Source organism: Phalacrocorax carbo, chromosome 11, assembly GCF_963921805.1.
Source record: "Phalacrocorax carbo chromosome 11, bPhaCar2.1, whole genome shotgun sequence".
Lineage (NCBI taxonomy): Eukaryota > Metazoa > Chordata > Aves > Suliformes > Phalacrocoracidae > Phalacrocorax > Phalacrocorax carbo.
In genome coordinates this window covers 2234289-2245524 of record NC_087523.1, presented here as the reverse complement: position 1 = coordinate 2245524, position 11236 = coordinate 2234289, and positions in this window count along the sequence as shown.

Genomic DNA, 11236 nt, shown 5'->3' with positions numbered 1-11236 from the left:
CCTGAGGTGCTGTCTGAAAGAGGATGACAGATTGAAGTCTTAAAAGCAATTAAATAGCTGAAGATGTCTGAAATCAAACCAACTGAGTCTAACAGACAGAGGTTTGCAATGTGATTTAGAAATGCCCGGGCAAGGGAGGGGAAGGGAGGACAGGCAACAGTCAGAGGTTATTAACACCGGGAAGAGTGAATAATTATTGGAAGTGATGCTTCAGGTTAGAACAGGAAATGAAAGTACTAAATTTAAATAAAAAGGTAATTTGAGGGTAAACACTGGAATAACTTCCTGATAGAGAGGGGTCACAAGTGGATTTGGGTTTCCAGGAATGAGACCAACATACGTGAACGTGTAGAATGTGTGTCTGGGCATAGCTGAAGCTGATGCGTAAAGTTTGTAGGCTTGGAATTTAAGGGAGAAATCCCTTTTCCCAGGGCCACTTGCTTTTCTCCTAATGTTACTCCCTCTTCCCATGAAGCAGAAACAACAAGTCCCACGGTTTTGCCTAGGCTTGAAAGGTTACTGTTTTTCCCAAGAGCCAGCAGAGCAACTTTTGAGACACTTATTGCAAAGCAATAAATATTCACAGTCTGCACTTGCCAAAATATGTTTTGCCTCGTAAACTGGAGGAAAACTAAATCAGGAACTAAAACCACCCTGGTAAAACTGTGTCCTCTGCTGCCTTCGGTGTGTGCCGGGCTGTGGGTGAGCGGGACCAGGGGCTTGCTCCCCATCTCGGAGCGGGTGTGGGGACATCCTGGTGCCCTCTCCAGTCCTGCACCCACATCAGGAGGAATCGAGAGCGTTTCTTCCTGCAAAATTTGACTTTGACAGGCATGGTAATAAAGGTGACTTGCTTCCCATGCATGCTTTGTTGCATGGAATACAGTAAAGCACACTCAGGGCAATATATCATGCTCTGATTGCTGAGTACCTTCCATTAAAAATCTTCTTTACTAGCCCATTAATTTTACCACTCTCCTTGATGCTATTTAGGCAGCCTCCAGTGCACTTTTTACTTTCTAATAGCAAAGACTTGCTTCTTGCCTGTCCTTTGTTCTCCATCTGTTATCTGCCCAAGAATGATTTTTTGAAGGACCCCAACATGAAAAAAATATGTAATTGGTTTAAATGCATTATTAATTCCTTCCACCATAGGAAAAGGATGTCAAAGTGCAAAACCTTAAAGTGCATTTCAAAATATTGAGGATCACATAACATATTAAAGAGGGGAAAAAAACAACCCAAAGTGTTTGGAAAGATATTGCACCACCGGTTTGACAAGAAATGATTAGTTGTTAAACTACAGCAGCCTGTGATTAGTATTTTTAACAATGGGAGTAGATTAGCATCAGTGAAGCAATTAGTGGAAATATCCAGGTACTAAAAACATCGCTGAATGAAAAATAATGCGTGGTTTGTGCTGGCAAAGTTGTGTGTGGTTTGTAGCTGGCTCCCAGGCAAGGAGACTTGGTGCTTGGTGTCTGCGAGGGGCTGAGCTGAGATTCCTTACTCCAGAAATACTGGCAATCTGCTAAGCAAGCTGAGGAAGAGTCCTGGTAGTTTCAGTTGGACTGGATGATGGTTGTAGGTCCCTTCCAACTGAACTACTCACTTCTAAAGCATATTCATGGCATTTTATGTGCATGGTCTGTAGAAGACAACTTGAGCATGTGTATTAGAGCTTTGGCTTGGCTGGAGGGAGGCCAGTCCTCACTCCACCGCTAGGACAGCAGGATGTCTTCCACTGCTGTCAATGGAAAGTGATCTCGTGTTGCTTGTCCACGTAGGCAGTCTGTGTGGTGTGGATTTAACGCGTGTAGAAAGATCCTGATGGGCAGCTTTGGTGGCTGCAGTTGTCTGTCCCAGGACCAGATACATAATAGTCAGGACTAAAGTGTTCCCCCCCGCTTTGTGCTTTACATGAGCCCTGGAGGTGAAAGACACAACTCCACATTTCTTTTTCCCCAATTTCTGCCATTCCTATTTACGAAGATCGTGCCGGTATCACGTGCTCGTGCCCCGCAGAGCGCTCGCTGAGCGCCCCTCAAGCATTAGCAACGCGTCGCTGTTGCTGCTGCCTTTGAGCTCAGAGTAAACACGCGCTCATGAAACCTCCCGCAGGTGCCCGTTGGCAGGTGCTTACGCAACATCCACTGCAAAATCCCCTGGGTTTAAGTCCAGTGGAGAGCAAGCCTTTTAACCAGGGACTGGCAGTGGAACTGAGCAAGGAGGAGCCTTAGGGAAGGAAAAGTGCCATCCTCTTCAGTCCATTTTTCCTCTATTTTAGAGATATTCTTAAATCTACAAATAATATGCCTTACATGAGAGTTGGCGCGCTCGGTAAAAGCCCAAATCAACTCTTCATCTTGCAGACAGTCATGATGCACAAAGCAGTTGAATCGTGGCAGAAAAACAGTCACATCCTCCTCTAGTGAGGGTTGGTTTGTTTTTTTTATAAAAAAAAATCACCCACTTCTCCACACATCAGATAAGAGCAGCTGCCGAGAGCAGCAGGTTATATAATTGAAGGGCTTGAGTCACTGCCCAGGGAAGGCGTTCTCAGGGCTGATCAGAAGCTTATAGCCAGCCTGGACCAGGCACATCGTCTGGGGGCTGAAAGCATGGCACAGAAGTATGGGAAGTTTTGAAGCAGTGGATAACAACTGGACGAGAGCACAAGCAGCTCAGCGTGCAGGTATACGCCACACAACTCCTCTCTCTGACCGAGAACATGAATTATTTTCAGGCAGTTCCACCACTGTTATTCAGGAAAGAAGAGGATGTAACTATCAAAACCAAAGCTTCTACTGTTTCATAAAACTTCCCTGCAATATCTTTCATGATCTGTTCTAAAAGCAGAAGTTCAAGTGTTGTAGGTGGACACCAGTAGCTTTAAGAGCATCACTTCTGATTCCTGGTATATAGTGTGCCCTTATCTGAATTTCAGATTTAAACAAGTAGCCCACATAACTATGTAATCGTTAGTTAGGGGTTTTTCTCTTTATGTTTTTCCTTTTAAAGCGACAAGAAAAAAAAAAAAACACCAACAAGTTGAGCACTTGAATGTTCAAAGGACAGGAAATTTCTAATACTACTTACTCTGGTGATTTTAACCAAATTACTTTGCGTATCCGATGATCTGTATTGACCATTTGCATGCTGGCTGTCTCAATATTTGTTGACTTAAATTCTCATAATGCAATTGCATACCCTACCCTTGCATTAGTTGTTAGGCAAGGCAAAACGTTTATCTGACACTTATGGTGCTACAGTTTATTTTGATTCCAAGTTGATTTTTTGGGTCATTTTCCGTTTGGGTTGGCATTAGCTGTCCTGATATTCTTGTTGGTTGGCCAACCCCTCTGCACAGGCATGGAGGTGTGTGTTTAACCACCGGCACGGCTTGCAGCCTGCTTTCTCCTTTCTCAGAGAGCTTGATTAGGCTTTTGCTGTTTTGTTTTGGTTTTTTTTTTTTAATTGTATCCTTCAGAGAACTTATCTCACTCTCCCTTCACACATGGTCCATCTGATACCAGCACCTACCCATTGCATTCACGCCTTCGTGAATGTTAGAAGCCCAGGGTTGCTGAGCTCCAAGGATGCCCTCCAGTGATCTCAGCTTAGACATGGACATGGGGCTTTCCTTGTATGAACCAGCCGGTAACAGCATCATCCTCCTGACACAGATTATTCATATGACCTAAATAAAGTCCAGAAATCCAAGGATATTACCCTAAGAAGAAATAATAAGATGCTCTTTGGACAAAACAGTGAAGGTGTTTTCTGTTCCAGGTCTGCCACAAGTTGAGATCAGAGTGCAGAAGCTCTGCACATAGGAGAGTAACTACTCTCTTCATTTAAAAGTCTGCCACATAAAGCAGTGTGGCAATTTTAAATCAAGACTGAAAAGCGTCAAATGATTCAGTAGAGACCACTTACACAGGATGCACGGCGGGTGCACACAGTGACAGGACAGGTCTCGGTGGCAGAAGCTGTTCTGAGATCGGCACACCGCAAAGCAACACAACGCTGCAGCAAAAGGGTGCTGGCTCGTCCAGACAGAGCCCTGCCTTTATCCCAAAAGTGCTGCTCCCGCGGCTCCCTGGCAGTCCGATACATCTCGGGTGGAGCGCGTGCTAAGTTTGAGAGCCAGGAGGGCGGACGCGCGATGGCCCTTCTGAAACACGGCGACGCTTCCCTCGAGCTCGGCGTGATGCCAGGTTGTGCACTAGCACGCGAGGCACGCACACGTGCGCGCAGAAGGCTGGACACAACGGCTCTGGTCCCGCGTCCTTTTCCCACGCCCCGCTTAAGGCAAGCAGGGTGCTAACAGCTCCTCGTCCTGCTGCTGACTGTCCTGCTCAGCAGTGACCTGCGTGCGGCGGAGACAACCGGCCTCTCCTCTCAGCACTACAACGGGGCAAAATAACCTTTGTGTGCAGAGCTTCCAGGCACGCCAGGCTCTTTGCCATCGGTCATCCTGGTCGTCACGGTGTAGGAGTAGAGGAATGAATTTTCTCCTCGGAACCAGCTTGGCCAGCCGTACCCAAGTGTTCCTGTGTCTTTCTAAGGTAAAACTGCGAATAAGAACAGATGAGCACAGGTGCAACCTTGATAAAATGGAAAGATGTGGTAATAAAGGAAGTAGTTAAAAGGTTAAGCCCATGACGGTATATGTTTGATCAGCAAAGATTAATCATGCAGGTTTTAGCTGACCTGGTATTTCTTCTTAGGTTAAGAAAAAGAAAAACACACAAACAAAAAAACCATACACAAACCCCATACTTTGGCAAATCAGGCCATTTTAAATGACCAGCTTTTCCAGAGGTGTAAATCACAAAGTGCCGAGCGCTGCGGGGCTCCGGGGGCGGCCCCCGGGAAGCGGCCGGCCGCCTCCACTGGTGCGCAGGACTCCCACAGCCCTGCGGAGCCCCAGGGATGCTCCTGGGCTTGGCCAGCACCCCAAACACCTCCTGAAGATGGAGCACATGGGCTGCGGGGGGTTTGCATGCCATGTTTAAGTCCCTGAGGCAGCCCTAGCACAAGGGAATCCAGCACTGAGGAAAATCTGGGTCTGATTTCCATGTGGCTGTAGTTGTACAGCTAACGTGGAACCATCCTATTGGGAGGCAGGGGTTTGTATCCTGATGGATATTTCCCATGAAAAGCCTCTGCTGGAACCCAGTTAGCAGGTCCTACAATCTTATGCCAATATGAGCATTTACTCGTATAACATGATCTCTGATGTTCTGTGGTAGTTTACTTGACTTACATTGTGTCATAGATGATTATCTGACCATCCTCAAATATCGAACAACAGTGTATATCAAACGATCCACTAGACGCCAGATAAATATGGGTTTAGCTCATTGTAAAGTGTCTCTATCAATGTTAAGGTTCAGTAATGCACATAAATTTTCCTTTCAGTTTAGATTTTAAAAAATTTCCAGTCAACACAAGCCCTGAAATAATCCTGATGAAAAAAAAAAAAAAATCACATGTTTTTGTGATGTTCATTCCATTCCCTTTCCAAAAAGAGAAATCCAACTTTCATATATTCTTTCTGGCTTTTTAGATTACTTGCCAAAAGAAATCTAATGCAAAATTTCCCCATGAGAAATGTTTTCCTGTGTACTGTTTAATTTTCCAGGGATAAGTTTGTTTTCTCATCTTGCAGAGAAAAAGAGCCCTGGTAGTTTATGCAGCCAGTAAACTCTGCTATCAAAAAATGAACATCAGATAATTAAAATGTTACTTTGCTATCGTGGGTGGGAAAACCCCGTAACGAAAACGTCTCTGATAGACTGATTTTATTTTTGAAAATGTATATGTCAGAATATATTTTTACAAGAAAAATGGTAAGAAGCAATAAAGCTAATGTCAGTATCTGAAACAAAACTAGAAAATCGAAGCACAACCTTTGTTAATTTGAAGTAAACGCTAGTTAAGATTACCTGGACAGACTCCCAGTAACGCAGATTAGGAAGCCTAAAGTCACTGCTGGCCTGTGTAGACCCTCGCACCCCGTTCCAGTCTGAGGGCCAATAAATGCACCTTATCCCTGTCCCGCTCTGGAAAAAAAAAAACACTAGAATGATAGGATACTTTGCCAGATTTGCCTATAATCCAGATTTCACATCAGTTCTAAGAAAACCAGGAGAACTAATACAATTTCCCGGCTCCTGCTAAAGGGAGCCTCCGGGAACGGGAAAACATTCTGCTGCTTTTGCCTGAAAACTTGTCTTCCACAAAGTCCCACTGAACGTTTCTTGGTTCTGACTGGTATGTCTGCAGTGTGACTTGTGAAATAATGGAAACACAGCTTAAAGAAAGCTATATCTCACCCATCTACTGAAGCGCTCTTTTGTTACATATACAAAACAGGAAGAGGAAGCAGCAATTGGCTCTATCAGGACAGGATCTCCCGACAGTGTGGCTATTCTATTTATTACAGGTTGACATGGTGGAACCATAAAAAGACTCAGGGAAATCCAGCTTTTCAAAGCAGCAGTGCAAAAGTCTTCCTGATGCCATGAACTTTTCTCTTTTCTAAGATGGTTAACCACGCGAGGGACTTGGGACGCTAACCTGCAAGACACCTGCCATTGAACGCAGCAAGACCTGGAGGTGTTCAGCATCTGCTAAAGCCAATCCCATAATGCCTACAGAAAGGTAGAAATTCAAACCTTATCTTTCACAAACACATATATAGCGTTCTTGTACAGAGTATGATCAGCTGGTTGCACATGGCCGGTTCTCATGGCTTGCTGAGGTCCTTCACCAGCCAAACCACAGCAAAAGGATGTCTCTGGGTCCTTGTCTGCAGTTTTGGCCTGACAAGCCCATCCTTTCCTTTTGCACAAGGCGAAGGGATTGGAGCAGGTTAAAGGGTCCCCAAAAGCCCTGCTTCCAGAAATTTTCCCTGGCAGAAGACCCTGAAATTACCACTCCCTGTCCCAAAGACCCCTTCAAACCCAGGTCACAGAGACGCCTCGAAACCCCTGGCCTAGGGGAGAGGGGAAGCGCAGCCAGCTGCAGGAGCACCACGAAGCCCTTGGGCTGCAGCACCCAGGCAGGCTGAGGCAGCACGGGCAGCCCCACAGCCGTGCCCATACCCGTACACATACCTCTGCGGCGGTGGCCACACAATCTGCTCCACTTCTCAGAAGAAGCAGCACAAATTCTCACTTATTCATTTGCAATTTCAGTGGAAACCACATGAACCCTGTCTTCGATGAAACAGAAACAACGCTGTTCCCTGGCTTGTGCCTTCTGTCATTTCCCAGATTAGTCAGCCATGCCCATTAGTGCCTCCTTCTGTGAGGAGAGATTTGTGTCTGTGAAAGAATAATATAATTCTCCAAATATTTAGGCTAACGATGATGAGATTGCTGAATGCGGTCCTTGCAGTCATGCTGGTAGTAATTTATTTCATTCACCTCAGCAAGTGCTTTATTCCAAAAAAATGCGAACTAGAGAGAGTGCTGAAGATGCCCTACCATCGCACCCAGCTTTGCGGCTCCTCTCAGTCCTCTTTTTCCCGGCAGCTAGTTAAAAAGGTTGTATTTGCCATAGGATACAATCAACAGCTTCGTGATCTGAAAGACTGACAAGGGCTGAGGTTTTCTTCTCAGGAAGTTGCCCATCTCTGTTTTTTTCCCACAGAAATCAGGGGAAGGGGGAGCTTCATTGGTCTCCTGTGGCTGGGATGGAGCAGCTTCTCACAGCTGACAGTAAGGGCCATGCTCATTAACAGCAGTCCCTAAAACACAAGTGGAAGACAGGGCCAGTGCTGGAACTGTGGCATCACGTCTCTGTGCCGGGTCTGGGAACAAATGGAGACACATCCTGGAGGGTCTAGGTGACAGTAAGGGACGGTCCCCTGGAGAAACAGGTCCCGCTGGGTGGGGGCCCTCGCAGGAACTGCTACAGCGAGAGCCGAGCAGAAAAGGGATTGCCTATCCTCAGCAAGGAGGAGGAATTACTTTTCCAGATAAGGCATCACGTTTGCAAGCTTGACAAAGAGGGAAAGGGGCATACCCGTCTCACTCCGGCCGCTGATACCATCGTTTCTCGGTGTGGTTTTCTGCTGCTGGAACGCACTGACTCAGCCAACTTGGGGGCTGACTCGGGGCTCACCGCCACTCAGAAATGGAGGGGACGGTCCTGGCTGAGCAGCCCCTGTGCAAGGTGCAAAGCAAAATCTGCTTGTTTCAGAATGACTACGGGCTGTCAGGCATCACGGCATGGAAACTGTTGCATAAGAAAGACTCTTCATCTCATCTCACACTTGGGCAACATCCCCAAACGTTCCATTTCCCTGTGACTTTCCCATCCCTGCGCAATGGGAGTGCACCCCATGCCTGCTAGATCCAGGGCCACCATACCATACCTCCGTTAACCCACACCAAAAGCTTTCCGTGCCCCATTCCTCCTTTTTTTTCCCCCTTGCTTTCCTCGTGTGCACATCACAGGGAAGGATGTACCTGGTTCGATGAGCCCTCCCTCAGCAGCCCATGGGGACCGCAGCTATGTACTTTCCAGGCTGGGGCTGGCTCGAGCCCAGCTAGGTCAGTGCAGGCAGAGCTGCACCCAGGTCTCCATCCCCACCCTCAGGCATTGCCACGGTTGTAGTTTTTTTTCTGTAGAAAGTGCACCCGGCAGATGATGTTGCCACTAGTCATTCTGCCGCAGTGTCACGCAGTCCAGCCTGCTCTAAAAAACTTTGAGCAAGTCTGAACCGAAGTTGAGATCGCCAGCCCTTCCACACAAGATTCAAAGAGAAACAACCTATTTTAGTCGTCCAGGAGAGGAAAAAACAAGCAACATGTTAAAAAGATGTTTTCTTTGTCACAAAATTCTGTCTTTCTGATTTTTCCTTCTTAAACAGCCAGCGTGAAAGCAGTTGCCAAAGCTGAAAAGCTTTTTCATTCAGGCTACAAATTATTTAGGTGTTTAGGAAAATTGCTTGGCACTCCAGCAGTAAAGGAAGAAGCAGTCCAGTGCACTCGATTGATATGACATTTACGACATCTAATGAAGGACTCAACGTCTTGGAGTCTGGTGTCTGACTGGAGCTGCGGGCGTTCGGGGTCCGGGAGGAGAAGGCAATGGAGGGGCCATCAGTGCTAAGTGGCGACTTAGCTTAGCCCTAAAGAATGATCAGGCTTCTTCCAGATTTGGATGGTCCAAGACAGATCTCCAAAGCCCGTACCCCTAAATTATGCCTTATCCCATTGTGTTGTAAAATTGGAGGCAGACTGATTTAAGCATCAAATTAGTTTTATTAAGGACTAGCAGAACAAATCTTCAGCCTCCAGATGTCTACCAAGTCATTAAAATTTGTGGTGGTGTTAATAATCACCTTTATATCAGTGAAAAACTTTCTCAGAGGCAAAAGGTAGCTTATCTAACTAAGCTCCTCCAGTGAAAGACTGAAAGAGCTGATGCCTCCAACGCAGTCACAGCTTGCAGAGAACTGCTGACATACGGGAAGTGCCAGCAAGTAGCATCGTCAAGGTGGCTTTGAACATCTGCTACACCACTCAGCTTTCTAAAGTGCTCTGAAAGTCCCAGTGCAAAGAGCCTACAGACCGATGGCTGCTTCGTCCCCTCAGCACGCATGTCTCATCAATGTAGCTAAATGATCCCTTCCGAAATGTGTCTGGTTCCCCAGCACAGCTGGAATTCAAACCGTTACTTAATTATCCCAGATTTCTAGTGACTTTGAAGGAGAGTGAAGAAATCACCTTATGCCACGTCAGAAGTGAAATGACCCAAATCCTGAGGTGCAGCCCTCCTTCCCTTGCTGACCTGCCTCCCTCTCCCAAGATGCCCTACAACTCTCTTCTTTCCTCTTCAGCCTTTATCCCATCCCCGTCATGCAAGTTTTTAGGGGTTTCCCTCCTCTCTCAGACTCTGTCACTGCCTTGTGTGTTTTTGCACACTGTCTCACCACCTGTAGTTTTCTTTTTGCTTACCACTCCCCCCGCGTCGTCCTCTGCTTTAAGTTCCTCCGAAAGTAGTGTCTTACATTTTCTCCAGCCCTTGTTTCTTTGAGCTCCCATGTCTAAGCAGGCTCTGTCCCCTCAGGACACAAGTGTGCTCTCAGCTGATGCACTAGACTAAACTGTCCTTGATCCCACCACCTTCTCTTACCCACCCCCCACACTTTCGCCACAGCACACCCACACTACAGACCCCAGTCCCTCTTCTCCTGACCCATCCTCAGCCTCCAGGAACAGGTTCTTATGCTCCACATCATGAACCTTGTCTTCCTAAAGCCTCCCCATCCCCATCGTCCTGCCTGGGCTAATTCTGCAAGCCCGACGGCTCATGAGAGGTGATGTGTAACCTCATTCTTCAGACATGATGGGGATCATTTTGGGGGGGTCTTCTTCACACCCACTTCTCTGGCAATGTATCCAGGGGCTCCTTCAGGGAGCCCGCCCTTCCCCTGCCCTCCTCTGGGTATCTCCCCTGTCCATGCCTGGCCTTTATACATGCATGTTCATGTTGCCATCTCCTCCATCCTTTGCACTGCTCCCTCCCAATTCCTCGTCGAACCTACCTGTGTAATCTTCTTGAGACTTTGAGGTGTCAGTGCCAGTGACAAGTTAGCTCGGTTTGGACTCCATCTTACAGGAAGGCTCTAACAAACCAAGCAGGGGAAGAAGAGTAAGGAGGTGACCTTGTGTGGTGTGCGAGGGACCCCGCACGGATGGCGCTTCCTTGAACCACTCCACACCGAGTGGCCTGAAGATCTTCGCCTGCACAAACTGGGGGAGCAGAGGTGCCGTGCTCTGCCCCACCGAGCAGTGCCGGCCGTCCCTGGGGACGGTCACCTGCGGCCCCACACCCTAGGAGGTTTGCTTGGTCCTCTCTTGGGGCACCCGGTCTGCGTGCCATGGATTCATGCTTTCCCTTGAGTGCAGAGGTCCCCATGGTGTGTGGAGGTGTCAGGGCCGGCCACCCTCCAGCTACCCATCCTGGAGGACAAGAGGTTTCATCCAGCTCCTCACAGTGCAGGTATATTCAGCGAGTACCCCAGTCCTGCACTAGTTATCATGCCTATCCCCTTTTGAATCACAGAATCCCAGACTGGTGGGGGCTGGAAGGGCCCTCTGGAGCTCACCCCATCCCACCCCTGCTGGAGCAGGCACCCCCAGAGCAGGGGCACAGGGCCGCGTCCAGGCGGGGGGTGAATGTCTCCAGAGAAGGGACCCCACAGCCTCTC